The sequence below is a fragment of the Triticum dicoccoides genome, chromosome 1A, assembly GCF_002162155.2.
Source record: "Triticum dicoccoides isolate Atlit2015 ecotype Zavitan chromosome 1A, WEW_v2.0, whole genome shotgun sequence".
Taxonomy (NCBI): Eukaryota; Viridiplantae; Streptophyta; class Magnoliopsida; order Poales; family Poaceae; genus Triticum; species Triticum dicoccoides.
The window spans coordinates 148,662,956-148,679,927 of record NC_041380.1 but is presented as its reverse complement, the minus strand read 5'-3'; positions in this window follow the sequence as shown (position 1 = coordinate 148,679,927).

The following is a 16,972-nucleotide window of genomic DNA, read 5'->3' as shown; positions in this document are numbered from 1 at the left end:
AAACGGCCGCACAGGAGGTATCATAATACTTGCAGGCACAAGTATAAAAAGCTTCTACAATTTATCAAAATATTGTTTTACAAATAATATATGCTATTCGAATATAGTATCCTTCGAGCACTGCGTCTCTATTAAACGAGCGCCTTGCAGAACTTCGTGTAAATAGTGCTCGGCAGGTACTCGGCTTCCATCCGAGTCTGGGGATGCAACAGCGGTGGCTTCCATTTCCGCCCAGTATGTCTTGACACGGGCAAGAGCCATCCGCGCACCCTCTATCCATGCTGACCTCTTCATCGCATTGATATGTGGCGCCGCACCAAGGAACTGCTGCACCAAGTTGAAATAACTTTTCGGCTCTGGCCTCTCTGGCCACAGATGACTCATGACATACTTCATGGCGAGTCCGGACAACCTATTTAGCTCGGCCCATTCGGCCAAACGATCGGCTAATGACAGTGGACGCTCTGGATTGTGGAACTGTGACCGGAAGAGCTTTTCCACTTCGCGATCTTCTTGATCTCGGAAGTGTTCGGCCGCATATGCGGCACTCGTTGCTAAATCCAGATAGGTGTCCGCTGTACTCCACATTTGGTCTAACGGAGCATGTTTAGGATCACAGAACTTCCTCCGCAGCATAAAGGGCTTTCCAGCCGCGATCTCTCCGGCCTGACGCAGCTCCTCCTTCATAGCTCTCATCGCAGAGCGAGCATCCTTGGCATCGGCAACGGCCTTCTTCAGGTCCGTCTGTTCCTCCCGATCTTCTTTTTCAAGAAGCTTGCAATGGTCAGCAGCGTTCATCAGCCTGACGTCCATCTCGGCCATTTCCTTCTTGCTTCGGCAGTGAGCAGCCAGTTCGGCTTTCAGCTCTTCAATTGCCTTTCCGGCAGCCGCATCACTTTTCCTGGCTTGCTCCTTGGCTCGGGTAAGTTCCGCCCGAAGATTCTCCATGGCAGCAGCACCATCTGCATCAAGCGCACACATTGTAAGATACTGGCATAAAGCACCTCTTACCAAGCGCCGCCGAAGGAATTATATACCTTGTGCCTCGTCAAGCCGCTTGTTGACAAGCACGATGTCGGCATCTGCCACGTCAAGTTGCCGCTTTAGCTCGGCAAATCCATCAGTCTGGCTGGCCACTAGACACTTCGCCACCTACGTATAAAGGCGACATATTAGACCTGGGATTATGATCCTCTGTGCGCCGTCACTTTTGACAACACACAGAGTCTCAGGGGCTACTATCTACACAGGGCGCATCTTATTTATGCACAACTGTCCAAAAAGGGTACATTATTTCGCGTACCTCAAAACTTGTCAGTAAACTCCTGACGGCCTCGTGCAATCCGCTCTCCGCAGATGAAATCCTCTCAATCACCGTACCCATCAATGCACGGTGCTCCTCTGAGATAGATGCTCGCCCTAGCAGATCCTTCAGCTCCTCCGACCACGCACCAGATGGCGCCGGACTCGTCCGATGGCCCTTTTCGAAGGCCGGACGCGGAGGGCTTTGGGGGGCCATATGACTACCTTTCGGCCCCGCCGGATTCGGAGAAACCCTCCGCGACAATACCTCAGGGTCGCCCGCCTCGCAAGGCGGTACGACAGGGGGAGGCGTTCTGCTCTCCATCATCTCTGAAGAAGATCCCCCGAAGACGAGCTCTGCTGAGAAGGGCTAAGGTCCGAGCTACAAGGTAAATTTTCGATTACTTTTCTCGGATATAAAGCAGAGATTTCTCTCATTTCTTAAAAAGAAAACTCCTCTCTACTTACGGCTCGGTGGAGGGCTGATCCCTTTGAGGGCATAATTCGGCCGAAGTATCCCCCAGCACAGGACCCTCTGGCAAAGATTTCTTCCCCCGCTTTAAGGCCATGGTCTCCGGGTCTTTAGAGGCGGTCCTCTTCTTCCCCTGAGGAGAGGAATTTTTGATTCCTCCCTTCCGGAAAACCTCCTTTGAGGAGGTTGTAGTTCCCTTGTCCCCTCCCTCGCTTCCCTTTGAAGGCACAACCTCCAACATCCTGACTAGCATGGGACCCGGCGTGGTCTCGGGGAGGGGGGCCGGACACCTGATTAGCTTTGCTTTAGCTATCCACTCCTGTTTAAAGGACAACTCTTTTAGGGGCAATTTTATGATAAATATACGGATAGAGAGTCCGGGCACAAGGCTACTTACTTGAGTATCCGGACGATTGCAGCTCAGACCTGCGTCCTCCGTAGAATCCGGACACACTACTTGTGGTCCGAAGAACAATTTGTACATCTCCATGGGCGTCATGCCAAGAAAGTGTTGGAAAACTCGTGGTCCCTCTGGGTTGAACTCCCACAGGCGGAGGGGGCGACGTTTGCAGGGCAGAACTCGGCGAATTAACATAACCTGCGTCACCATGACCAGACTGATGTCTCTTTCTAGGAGATCTCGGATGTGGCCCTGCAACAGGGGCACGTCCTTTGCCGGCCCCCCAGTCCAGCCCCGTATTGACCCATGACACCAGTCGTGGCAGGGGACCCGAGCGAAAGGCAGGTGGCGCCACCCACTTAGGGGCCCTGGGAGCGGTGATATAAAACCACTCTCGTTGCCATAAGCTGGACTCCTCTTGAAAAGAGCCCTCGGGCCATGGAGTACCAGCATTCTTGCTTATAAAAGCACCTTCGCACTCCGTGTGCCGTCCCTCGATCATCTTCGGCTCTACTTTGAAGGTCTTGAGCCATAGTCCGATGTGAGGAGTGATACGGAGGAAGGCTTCACACACGACGATGAATGAGGAAATATGGAGGATGGACTCCGGGGCTAGGTTGTGAAATTCCAGCCCATAATAATACATGAGCCCCCTCACGAAGGGATCCGTCAGGAAGCCTAGCCCCCGAAGGAGGTGAGACATGAACACCATGTTGGGGAATGTAGTAATTTCAAAAAAATTCCTACGCACAAGCAAGATCATGGTGATGCATAGCAACGAGAGGGGAGAGTGTGATCTACGTACCCTCGTAGACTGACAGTGGAAGCGTTATGACAACGCGGTTGATGTAGTCGTACGTCTTCACGGCCCGACCGATCAAGCACCGAAACTACGGCACCTCCGAGTTCTAGCACACGTTCAGCTCGATGACGATCCCCGGACTCCGATCCAGCAAATTGTCGGGGAAGAGTTCCGTCAGCACGACGGCGTGGTGACGATCTTGATGTTCTACCGTCGCAGGGCTTCGCCTAAGCACCGCTACAATATTATCGAGGATTATGGTGGAGGGGGGCACCGCACACGGCTAAGAGAATGATCACGAAGATCAACTTGTGTGTCTAGAGGTGCCCCCCTGCCCCCGTATATAAAGGAGCAAGGGGGAGGAGGCCGGCCCTAGGAGGGGCGTGCCAGGGAGTAGGATTCCTAGTCCTAGTTGGAGTAGGTTTCCTCCTTTCCTAGTCCAACTAGGAGAAGGGGGGAAAGGGGGGAAGAGGGGAAGGAAGGGAGAGAGGGGCCGCGCCCCAAACCCCTTGTCCAATTCGGACTGGGCTTGGGAGGGGCGCGCGCCACCTCCTCGTCCTTTCCACTAAGGCCCATTAAGGCCCATTGCTTCTTCCTCGTATTCCCGTAACTCCCCAGTACCTCCGAAAATACCCGAATCACTCGGAACCTTTCTGATGTCTGAATATAGTCGTCCAATATATCGATCTTTACGTCTCGACCATTTCGAGACTCCTCGTCATGTCCCCGATCTCATACGGGACTCCGAACTCCTTCGGTACATCAAAACTCATAAACTCATAATATAACTGTCATCGAAACCTTAAGCGTGCGGACCCTACGGGTTCGAGAACAATGTAGACATGACCGAGACACGTCTCCGGTCAATAACCAATAGCGGAACCTTGATGCTCATATTGGCTCCCACATAATCTACGAAGATCTTTATCGGTCAGACCGCATAACAACATACGTTGTTCCCTTTGTCATCGGTATGTTACTTGCCCGAGATTCGATCGTCGATATCTCAATACCTAGTTCAATCTGGTTACCGGCAAGTCTCTTTACTCGTTTTGTAATACATCATCTCGCAACTAACTCATTAGTTGCAATGCTTGCAAGGCTTATGTGATTTGCATTACCGGGAGGGCCCAGAGATACCTCTCCGACAAACGGAGTGACAAATCCTAATCTCGAAATACGCCAACCCAACATGTACCTTTGGAGACACCTGTATAGCTCCTTTATAATCACCCAGTTACGTTGTGACGTTTGGTAGCACACAAAGTGTTCCTCCGGCAAATGGGAGTTGCATAATCTCATAGTCATAGGAACATGTATAAGTCATGAAGAAAGCAATAGCAACATACTAAACGATCGGGTGCTAAGCTAATGGAATGGGTCATGTCAATCACATCATTCTTCTAATGATGTGATCCCGTTAATCAAATCTTTTGTTCATGGTTAGGAAACATAACCATCTTCGATTAACGAGCTAGTCAAGTAGAGGCATACTAGTGACACTCTGTTTGTCTATGTATTCACACATGTATTATATTTCCGGTTAATACAATTCTAGCATGAATAATAAACATTTATCATGATATAAGGAAATAAATAATAACTTTATTATTGCCTCTAGGGCATATTTCCTTCAGTCTCCCACTTGCACTAGAGTCAATAATCTAGTTCACATCGCCATGTGATTCAACACTAATAGTTCACATCACCATGTGATTAACACCCATAGTTCACATTGTCATGTGACCTATACCCAAAGGGTTTACTAGAGTCAGTAATCTAGTTCACATCGTTTATGTGATTAACACCCAAAGAGTACTAAGGTGTGATCATGTTTTGCTTGTGAGATAATTTTAGTCAACGGGTCTGTCACATACAGATCCATAAGTATTTTGTGAATTCTATGTCTACAATGCTCTGCACGGAGCTACTCTAGCTAATTGCTCCCACTTTCAATATGTATCTAGATCGAGACTTAGAGTCATCCAGATCTGTGTCAAAACTTGCATCGACGTAACTTTTTACGACGAACCTTTTTGTCACCTCCATAATTGAGAAATATTTCCTTATTCCACTAAGGATAATTTTGACCGTTGTCCAGTGATCTACTCTTAGATCACTATTGTACTCCCTTGCTTAACACAGTGTAGGGTATACAATAGATCTGGTACACAGCATGGCATACTTTATAGAACCTATGGCTGAGGCATAGGGAATGACTTTCATTCTCTTTCTATCTTCTGCCGTGGTCGGGCTTTGAGTCTTACTCAATTTCACACCTTGTAGCACAGCCAAGAACTCTTTCTTTGACTGTTCCAATTTTTGAACTACTTCAAAATATTGTCAAGGTATGTACTCATTGAAAAAAAACTTATCAAGCATCTTGATCTATCTCTATAGATCTTGATGCTTAATATGTAAGCAGCTTCACCGATGTCTTTCTTTGAAAAACTTCTTTCAAAACACTCCTTTATGCTTTGCAGAATAATTCTACATTATTTCCGATCAACAATATGTCATTCACATATACTTATCAGAAATGTTGTAGTGCTCCCACTCACTTTCTTGTAAATACAGGCTTCACCGCAAGTCTGTATAAAACTATATGCTTTGATCATCTCATCAAAGCGCATATTCCAACTCCGAGATGCTTGCACCAGTCCATAGATGGATCGCTGGAGCTTGCACATTTTGTTAGCACCTTTAGGATTGACAAAACCTTCTGGTTGTATCATATACAACTCTTCTTTAATAAATCCATTAAGGAATGCAGTTTTGTTTATCCATTTGCTGGATTTCATAAAATGCGGCAATTGCTAACATGATTCGGACAGATTTAAGCATAGATACGAGTGAGAAACTCTCATCGTAGTCAACACCTTGAACTTGTCGAAAACCTTTATGCGACAATTCTAGCTTTGTAGATAGTAACACTACTATCAGCGTCCGTCTTCCTCTTGAAGATCCATTTAATCTCAATGGCTCGCCGATCATTGGGTAAGTCAATCAAAGTCCATACTTTGTTTTCATACATGGATCTCATCTCAGATTTCATGGCCTCAAGCCATTTCGCACAATCTGGCTCATCATCGCTTCCTCATAGTTCGTAGGCTCGTCATGGTCAAGTAACATGACCTCCAGAACTAGATTACCGTACCACTTTGGTGCGGATCTCACTCTGGTTTTACCTACGAGGTTCGGTAGTAACTTGATCTGAAGTTACATGATCATCATCATTAGCTTCCTCACTGATCGGTCTAGTAGTCAGAGGAACAGATTTCTATGGTGAACTACTTTCCAATAAGGGAGCAGGTACAGTTACCTCATCAAGTTCTACTTTCCTCCCACTCACTTCTTTCGAGAGAAATTCCTTCAGGATCCATTCAAAGCAACGAATATCTTGCCTTCGGATCTGTGATAGAAGGTGTACCCAACATTTTCTTTTGGGTATCCTATGAAGACGCACTTCTCCAATTTGGGGTTTGAGCTTATCAGGTTGAAACTTTTTCACATAAGCATTGCAACCTCAAACTTTAAGAAACGACAGCTTAGGTTTCTTGCCAAACCATAGTTCATACGGTGTCGTTTCAATGGATTTAGATGGTGCCCTATTTAACGTGAATGCAACTGTCTCTAATGCATAACCCCAAAACGATAGTGGTAGATCGCAGAGACATCATAGGTCGCACCATATCTAATAAAGTACGGTTATGACATTCGGACACACCATTACATTGTGGTGTTCCAGGTGGCGTGAGTAGTGAAACTATTTCACATTGTTATTAACTGAAGGCCAAACTCGTAACTCAAATACTCTTCTCTACGATCAGATCGTAGAAACTTTATTTTCTTGTTACGATGATTTTTCACTTCACTCTGAAATTCTTTGAACTTTTCAAATGTTTCAGACTTATGTTTCATCAAGTAGATATACTCATATCTGCTCAAATCATCTGTGAAGATCAGAAAATAATGATACATGTCGCGAGCCTCAATATTCATCGGACCACATACATCAGTATGTATGATTTCCAACAAATATGTTCCTCGCTACATTGTTCCGAAGAACAGAGTCTTAGTCATCTTGCCCATGAGGCATGGTTCGCAAGCATCAACTAATTCATAATCAAGTGATTCCAAAAGCCCGTCAGCATGGAGTTTCTTCATGCGCTTTACACCAATATGATCTAAACGGCAGTGCCACAAATAAGTTGCACTATCATTATTAGCTTTGCATCTTTTGGTTTCTATATTATGATTATGTGTATCACTACGATCGAGATCCAACGAACTATTTTCATTGGGTGTGTAACCATATAAGGTTTTATTCATGTAAACAGAACAACAATTTATTCTCTTACTTAAATGAATAACCGTATTACAATAAACATGATCAAATCATATTCATGCTCAACGCAAACACCAAATAACACTTATTTAGGTTCAACACTAATCCCGAAATTATAGGGAGTGTGTGATGATGATGATATCAATCTTGGAACCACTTCCAACACACATCGTCACTTCACCCTTAACTAGTCTTTGTTTATTCTGCAACTCCCGTTTCGAGTTACTAATCTTAGCAACTGAACTAGTATCAAATACTGAGGGGTTGCTATAAACACTAGTAAAGTACACATCAATAACATGTATATCAAATATACTTATGTTCACTTTGCCATCCTTCTTATCCGCCAATCACTTGGGGTAGTTCCGCTTCCAGTGACCAGTCCCTTTGCAGTAGAAGCACTTAGTCTCAGGCTTAGGACCAGACTTGGGCTTCTTCACTTGAGCAGCAACTTGCTTGCTGTTCTTCTTGAAGTTCCCCTTCTTCCCTCTGCCCTTTTCTTGCAACTAGTCGTCTTGTCTACCATCAACACTTGATGTTTTTCTCGATTTCTACCTTCGTCAATTTCAGCATTACGAAGAGCTTGGGAACCGTTTCCATTATCCCTTGCATATTATAGTTCATCACGAAGTTCTACTAACTTGGTGATGGTGACTAGAGAATTCTGTCAATCACTATTTTATCTGGAAGATTAACTCCCACTTGATTCAAGTGATTGTAGTACCCAGACAATCTGAGCACATGCTCACTGCTTGAGCGATTCTCCTCCATCTTTTAGCTATAGAACTTGTTGGAGACTTCATATCTCTCCACTCAGGTATTTGCTTGAAATATTAACTTCAACTCCTGGAACATCTCATATGGTCCATGCCGTTCAAAACGTCTTTGAAGTCCCGATTCTAAGCCGTTAAGCATGGTGCACTAAACTATCAAGTAGTCATCATATTGAGCTAGCCAAACGTTCATAACGTCTGCATCTGCTCCTGCAATAGGTCTGTCACCTAGTGGTGCATCAAGGACATAATTCTTCTGTGCAGCAATGAGGATAAACCTCAGATCATGGATCCAATCTGCATCATTGCTACTAACATCTTTCAACACAATTTTCTCTAGGAACATATCAAAATAAACACAGGGAAGCAACAACGCGAGCTATCGATCTACAACATGATTTACAAAATACTATCAGGACTAAGTTCATGATAAATTTAAGTTCAATTTAATCATATTACTTAAGAACTCCCACTTAGATAGACATCCCTCTAATCCTCTAAGTGATCACGTGATCCAAATAAAGTAAACCATGTCCGATCATCACGTGAGATGGAGTAGTTTCATTGGTGAACATCACTATGTTGATCATATCTACTATATGATTCACGCTCGACCTTTCAGTCTCCGTGTTCCGAGGCCATATCTGTATATGCTTGGCTCGTCAAGTATAACCTGAGTATTCCGCGTGTGCAACTGTTTTGCACCCGTTGCATTTGAATGTAGAGCCTATCACACCCGATCATCATGTGGTGTCTCAGCACGAAGAACTTTCACAACGGTGCATACTCAGGGAGAACACTTCTTGATAATTAGTGAGAGATCATGCTACCGTCAAACTAAGCAAAATAATATGTATAAAAGATAAACATCATATGCAATCAAAATATGTGACATGATATGGCCATCATCATCTTGCGCCTTTGATCTCCATCTCCAAAGTACTGTCATGATCTCTATCGTCACCGGCATGACACCATGATCTCCATCATCTTGATCTATATCAATGTGTCGTCACACGGTCATCTCGCCAACTATTGCTCTTGCAACTATTGCTATCGCATAGCGATAAAGTAAAGCAATTATTTGGCGCTTGCATCTTATGCAATAGAGAGATAGCCATAAGGCTTTTGCCAGTTGCCGATAACTTCAACAAAACATGATCATCTCATACAACAACTTATATCTCATCACGTCTTGACCATATCACATCACAACATGCCCTGCAAAAACAAGTTAGACGTCCTCTACTTTGTTGTTGCAAGTTTTACGTGGCTGCTACGGGCTTAAGAAAGAACCAATCTTACCTACGCATCAAAAAACCACAACGATAGTTTGTCAAGTTGGTGCTGTTTTAACCTTCGCAAGGACCGGGCGTAGCCACACTCGGTTCAACTAAAGTTGGAGAAACTGACACCCGCCAGCCACCTGTGTGCAAAGCACGTCGGTAGAACCAGTCTCGCGTAAGCGTACGCGTAATGTTGGTCCGGGCCGCTTCATCCAACAATACCGCTGAACCAAAGTATGACATGCTGGTAAGCAGTATGACTTATATCGCCCACAACTCACTTGTGTTCTACTCGTGCATATAACATCAACACATAAAACCTAGGCTCTGATACCACTGTTGGGGAACGTGGTAATTTCAAAAAAAATCCTACGCACACGCAAGATCATGGTGATGCATAGCAACGAGAGGGGAGAGTGTGATCTACGTACCCTCGTAGACCGATAGTGGAAGCGTTATGACAACGCGGTTCATGTAGTCGTATGTCTTCACAGCCCGACTGATCAAGCACCGAAACTACGGCACCTCCGAGTTCTAGCACACGTTCAGCTCGATGACGATCCCCGGACTCCGATCCAGCAAAGTGTCAGGGAAGAGTTTCGTCAGCACGACGGCGTGGTGATGATCTTGATGTTCTACCGTCGCAGGGCTTCGCCTAAGCACCGGTACAATATTATCGAGGATTATGGTGGAGGGGGGCACCGCACACGGCTAAGAGAATGATCATGAAGATCAACTTGTGTGTCTAGAGATGCCCCTTGCCCCCGTATATAAAGGAGCAAGGGGGAGGAGGCCGGCCCTAGGAGGGGCGCACCAGGGAGTAGGATTCCTAGTCCTAGTTGGAGTAGGTTTCCTCCTTTCCTAGTCCAACTAGGAGAAGGGGGGAAAGGGGGGGAGAGGGGAAGGAAGGGAGAGAGGGGCCGCGCCCCAAACCCCTTGTCCAATTCGGACTGGGCTTGGGAGGAGCGCGCGCCACCTCCTCGTCCTTTCCACTAAGGCCCATTAAGGCCCATAGCTTCTTCCTCGTATTCCCGTAACTCCCCGGTACCTCCGAAAATACCCGAATCACTCGGAACCTTTCCGATGTCCGAATATAGTCGTCCAATATATTGATCTTTACGTCTCGACCATTTAGAGACTCCTCGTCATGTCCCCGATCTCATACGGGACTCCGAACTCCTTCGGTACATCAAAACTCATAAACTCATAATATAACTGTCATCGAAACCTTAAGCGTGCGGACCCTACGGGTTCGAGAACAATGTAGACATGACTGAGACACGTCTCTGGTCAATAACCAATAGCGGAACCTGGATGCTCATATTGGCTCCCACATATTCTACGAAGATCTTTATCGGTCAGACCGCATAACAACATACGTTGTTCCCTTTGTATCGGTATGTTACTTGCCCGAGAATCGATCGTCGGTATCTCAATACCTAGTTCAATCTCGTTACCGGCAAGTCTCTTTACTCGTTTCGTAATACATCATCTCGCAACTAACTCATTAGTTGCAATGCTTGCAAGGCTTATGTGATGTGCATTACTGAGAGGGCCCAGAGATACCTCTCCGACAAACGGAGTGACAAATCCTAATCTCGAAATACGCCAACCCAACATGTACCTTTGGAGACACCTGTAGAGCTTCTTTATAATCACCCAGTTACGTTGTGATGTTTGGTAGCACACAAAGTGTTCCTCCGGCAAACGGGAGTTGCATAATCTCATAGTCATAGGAACATGTATAAGTCATGAAGAAAGCAATAGCAACATACTAAACGATCGGGTGCTAAGCTAATGGAATGGGTCATGTCAATCACATCATTCTTCTAATGATGTGATCTCGTTAATCAAATAACAATTCTTTTGTTCATGGTTAGGAAACATAACCATCTTCGATTAACGAGCTAGTCAAGTAGAGGCATACTAGTGACACTCTGTTTGTCTATGTATTCACACATGTATTATGTTTCCGGTTAATACAATTCTAGCATGAATAATAAACATTTATCATGATATAAGGAAATAAATAATAACTTTATTATTGCCTCTAGGGCATATTTCCTTCACACCACACTCTCACCGGGCTTGGGAGTGGGAATGACCTGCCCTTGAACAGGCAGCCTATGCGAGATTTCGCCGGTCAAGAACCTGGCCTCTCTCAACTTCGGCACGTCCTCCTCCGTGACGGAGGAGGGCATCCATCAGCCTCGAAGGTCGGAACCGGACATTTTCGAAGGTCCGAAGCGCCTGAAATCTGGAGCCTTGGGTGTTGGAACTCGAGGCGAAGGGCGAACTCGTTTGAGATTAAAAGAAAGGAGTAAGGCCTTGGTCTCTTTATAAGAGGTTGAATACCAAGGGCCTTCCCTGTGACCGTTTGGGACTCGCCTTTGATCGAGAAAATATACCAACGGGTACGGTTGGGTTACCCACGCCCGTATTGATGAGAATCCCAGAATAAGGGGACACGATCTCTGCTTTAACAACACGTGCCAAGGAAACCGCCTCGCTAAACGCGCCGAGATGGGACAATAAAACGATTCGAATAAAGACTTGGCCGTGGTGTGATGTCATGCTACGGGATACGTCAGTAGATTAGATTTGTGTAAATATTATTCTCTCTATGGCAATATGTGGAAACTTATTTTGCAGAGCCGGACACTACCTTTGTGTTCAAAATCTTCTATGAAGTACTTGGAGGAGGAACCCGCCTTGCAATGCCGAAGACAATCTGCGTGACGGACTCGTCGTCATTGAAGCCTGGTTCAGGGGCTACTGAGGGAGTCCTGGATTAGGGGGTGTCCGGATGGCCGGACTATACCTTCGGCCGGACTCCTGGACTATGAAGATACAATATTGAAGACTTCGTCCCGTGTCCGGAAGGGACTTTCCTTGGCGTAGAAGGCAAGCTTGGCGATACGGATATGTAGATCTACCATTGTAACCGACTCTGCGTAACCCTAGCCCTCTCCGTTGTCTATATAAACCGGAGGGTTTTAGTCCGTAGGACGAACAACAATCATACCATAGGCTAGCTTCTAGGGTTTAGCCTCTCTGATCTCGTGGTAGATCTACTCTTGTACTACTCATATCATCAATATTAATCAAGCAGGACGTAGGGTTTTACCTCCATCAAGAGGGCCCGAACCTGGGTAAAACATCGTGTCCCCTGCCTCCTGTTACCATCCGGCCTAGACGCACAGTTCGGGACCCCCTACCCGAGATCCGCCGGTTTTGACACCGACACACAACAATTGATCGTTTGATCTTTTAGCCGTGTGCGGTGCCCCCCTCCATCATAGTCCACCTCGATATTGCTGTAGCGGTGCTTAGGCGAAGCCCTGCGTCGGTAGAACATCAACATCATCACCATGTCGTCGTGCTGACGAAACTCTCCCTCAACACTCAGTTGGATCGGAGTTCGAGGGACGTCATCGGGCTGAACGTGTGCTGAACTCGGAGGTGCCGTACGTTCGGTACTTGATCGGTTGGATCGTGAAGACGTACGACTACATCAACCGCGTTGTGCTAATGCTTCTGCTTTCGGTCTACAAGGGTACATGGACAACACTATCCCCTCTCATTGTTGTGCATCACCATGATCTTGCGTGTGCGTAGAACTTTTTTGAAATTACTACGTTCCCCAACATAAGCCAGTGGGACACCCAAGATGATAATATGTGACTGTCAGCACGAGGATTATGGGTCTGCATATGGTTGCAATAACTATTGATGACCTACAAAATAACATAACAGCAATATGCCTATTAGATAATTTATATAAATGACATGTACAACTTAATAAATTATTGCTAATACTCACACCGCCATGCAACCACTTTTTCGAAATGATGGCTTCAAGTATTTCAGGTGTACATGTTTCCCCACCAATTCCCGTCATGTGCACGACAATTTTGCTGCAAAGCTTCTCCGAGTCTGCCAGTGTCCGGATATAAACCTTCGCGGCCTCTATGTGATCCTCATTAATATAATCAGTATTAATCATAGCAGCTCTTATACCAAACAGACCTAAAATAGTAAGAAACAATGAGTTAATAAAGTGTGCATGCAAGGACAGAAGTATGTTGCAAGAATAAATTACCTAGCACTTACTTTTCTTTGCACGTTTACGTCCACCGTTCCGCTGGTAAGGTGAAAGACAATATTTTGACTGTTTCCTCTTGCGTTTCTCATCATTCTCCTTCCCATCATTCTCCTGAGTGCCATTTTCTTTCGCACTTTTAATACGGGTGTTCAGACTATCCATACTAATCTCCTCAGATTTATCGGCGCTAGACCCGTCTGACACTTCATTCATATTCTTGGGGGTTGAAGTAATAGCTGTAAAGTCATTCGTGTCTACTGTCGCAAGAGATGGGTTGGGTGAATTACCATTGTCCTCAATAACGAAGGGGTCGCCTTCATCTCCTGTACCAGGTGTGTTGTGATGCACACCTTTCTCACGCGCCAATTTATTTCCGTTCCCAGTGGTGAAGGATGCGTCCACCCTGTTGTCCATATCTTTTTTTGCAGGAGTTGATTTTACATCTGTCCAATATTTTGATGATTTGTATTTTGATGGACCATACTTTCCCACCCAGTCTTCACTATGCTCCACAAACTCAATGTCATCATCAGACCCCTTGTTTGGCTTGAAGACAAGACATTTCTTCTCCAGCTTCTCCACTACTATCTGCAATGACACATTAATTGCATTAACTACATGCATAAATTATGAATAATCCAATGTAAACTGAAGTACACATCACTCATATTACCTCAGCATATTTTTGAGGGAGAAGTCTAATTTCTTTTTGCATATCTTTGATGCATTTCATCACTTGATTTAATATACTATCCCTGCTCGATGAAGCCTCATCTCTATTATCTTTCTTTTTTGGGGCACGATCTTCTTGCTCTAATTCTTGCAGTAATTCTTCCTCCGCCTTTCTTCCTTGTTGAGCAATTAATGTCTGCCTGTACTTCTCACTTATCACGTCATCAATCTGTAATAGGTAAAATCAATTTAAATTTCTCAACATATAAATAGTAACTTAAGTGCATGCAGTATGAAATAGTAACATATAAATAGTAACTTACCAACCCATTACCACGGCCGTATGACGTGTCGTATGCGTCACGCTTCTTAGCCTCATCTTCTGACCAATTAAGCATCAATGGATATTCATTAGCTAATGGATCAAATGCCTCATCATCTAGTGGTTGCACTTTCTCCCAAAACAAGTACTGCATGAACATGAAGTATATTAGCAAAAAAAAATCACAAACTATAGTTCGAAAGAAACAAATATAACATAAGATTTACCTGTATGAGTGCAAGGTTTCCGATCGGCTAAGTAAATTTTGTAAGATCCGATAAGGTCTTTGTGATGCCTTCAACGCAAACGCGTAAAGTAAACGCATTCCAATTAAATGCTTTGATGGTGTCCACATCGTGCACTAACTTGTAATAAGCATTAGTAACTTCTTTCGTGGACTGCGGTGCAAGAACCGTGCCTAGAAGAACCAGAACAATTCTACGGAGAAAATCATCATCATATGTGCCACTGGCAACGATGTTCTCAATCAGCTCGTCTATCATCATTTCCCCCGTATTGGAATCTAGAAAGCGACTAGGCACCTTCATCTTCGCCTTTAACCCCCCTTTTCCTAGCGCTTTCATGGCATCTTTGCCCTTGTTCTGTAGCCCGAAAATGTCAAACACATCTTCAGTGCGCAATGATATCGCACCATTTTTTGATGGCATGATGAACCTTTTTCTGTCCAACGCATACGATTTAATAATGAACTTGAGCAAACATTTTCGCATGAGCACATTAGGTATCATCAGCATTTTTTCAAGACCAGTGCTTGCAAAACGCTTTTTCTGCCTAGAGTTTAGTTTGCTGACCAAGAGACACCACTTCTCAACCCAATAAAAAATCTCCCCGTACTCCACCGTCGCTGGGAATAGGAGCAAAAATAATGTTAGCTACTTTATATATGGGCACATGATAAACATGATGAATGCATAGTACCTCGTGCCATGGGATCAGGGCCGGCCCTGGAGGACGACGACGCGGTGGCGTTGGTGGGAGATGGCGTCGGTCACAACCTGTAAATAAAATTCATAGATATATAAGCTCATTCACATTACACATTCCAAGGTGCAACTTAGGGTGTGTTTGGGAGCAAAGTTATTTTAAAGTTTTTTTAGAAACACTATGATTTCTGAAAAAAGCTTTGGTATTTAATACTTTGAGGTGTTTGGACTAGAACAGGTAGGTGGTTTAAGATGCCATAGTATTTTTTATACCGTGGTTTTTCTGCTGTATATACCTAGAAAAACTGAATTAGGATCAGCTGTCATGCATGCATAATTATTACCAAAACTATAGCAAAACTACACTATAGCCAAACACTTAGGTGGTTTTGACAGAACTAGGAAAAACTATGATATCTACAGTGCATGTATCAGCCACTCATGCATGCATGTATTTATGCAGTACTTAGTGCACTAACTTCCCTCTCCTCAAAGAAGCGATGCACTTGGTACCTTCCGGGCGCGACTCTCGGTCACACAATGAGTGGCACATGCAGCCCGCTCTCAATCAACTAACAAACTCTAACTACACACTCTACTGATCTAGGACAAAAAATTCTAGGATCAAGGTTATCCATGATAAAGCACATGAAACATGCAAGTAGGTCCGAATCTGTGTTCACCAACTTGGGGGCGTCGGCGTTACGTGGCGACGAGGGCGACGGGGGTGGCCGCAGATGGCGTCGGGGCAGATCGTGTTGGGGCGGTCGCTCTCTGGTGCGTCGGCGTGAGCTAGCGTCGGTGGCAGATGGCGTCGGGGCCGTCGCGGGCGTCGGCGTGAGGTGGCGTCGGCCGCAGATGGCGTCGGCCGCAGATGGCGTCGGGGGAGGCGATCGTGGAGGCGGCGTGAGGTGGCGTCGGGGACGACGTCGGCCGCAAATGGCGTGGGGGAGGCGATCGTGGAGGCGGCGTGGAGGCGGCATGGACTGGCGATCGTGGAGGCGTGGAGGCGGCATCCACTTGGGCTTTGACCCCGATGGATATGCATGTATACGCGGGGCCTATCCATTAAATTTTTTTCTATGAACCCATTCATTAGTTTTTTTCCCAATCATTAGTTGCGTCTGTTTTTTTAAAACAACCATTATCGAAAATACATTGATTGATAGGTATTTTTTTCACTCCGTCTAATGGCACGAGACTTTTTCCACACGTTGGCATCACCGTTGACAGCACCCACGACAATTTTCATATTTTTCCGACACTCGATGCTTTTCCTAGGATTTTCCCGGTGAAAATGCCCAAACACACTGGCCGGACGTGACGAAACGTTCGTTTTGTCTCCGTTTTCGTTCATTTATAGCGTGGGGCCCTACATTGGCCCTGCACACATGTTTGCACACTTTGGTGCCATTGCATGCATGCGATCACGTAGCCCCAGTGCAATCAGCTCCATTTCTGTGTGCCGGAGGGGGTTCCCAACTATGGTTTTTTCACTCTGCCAAAATGGCACGAGACTTTTTCCACACGTTGGCATCACCCTCGA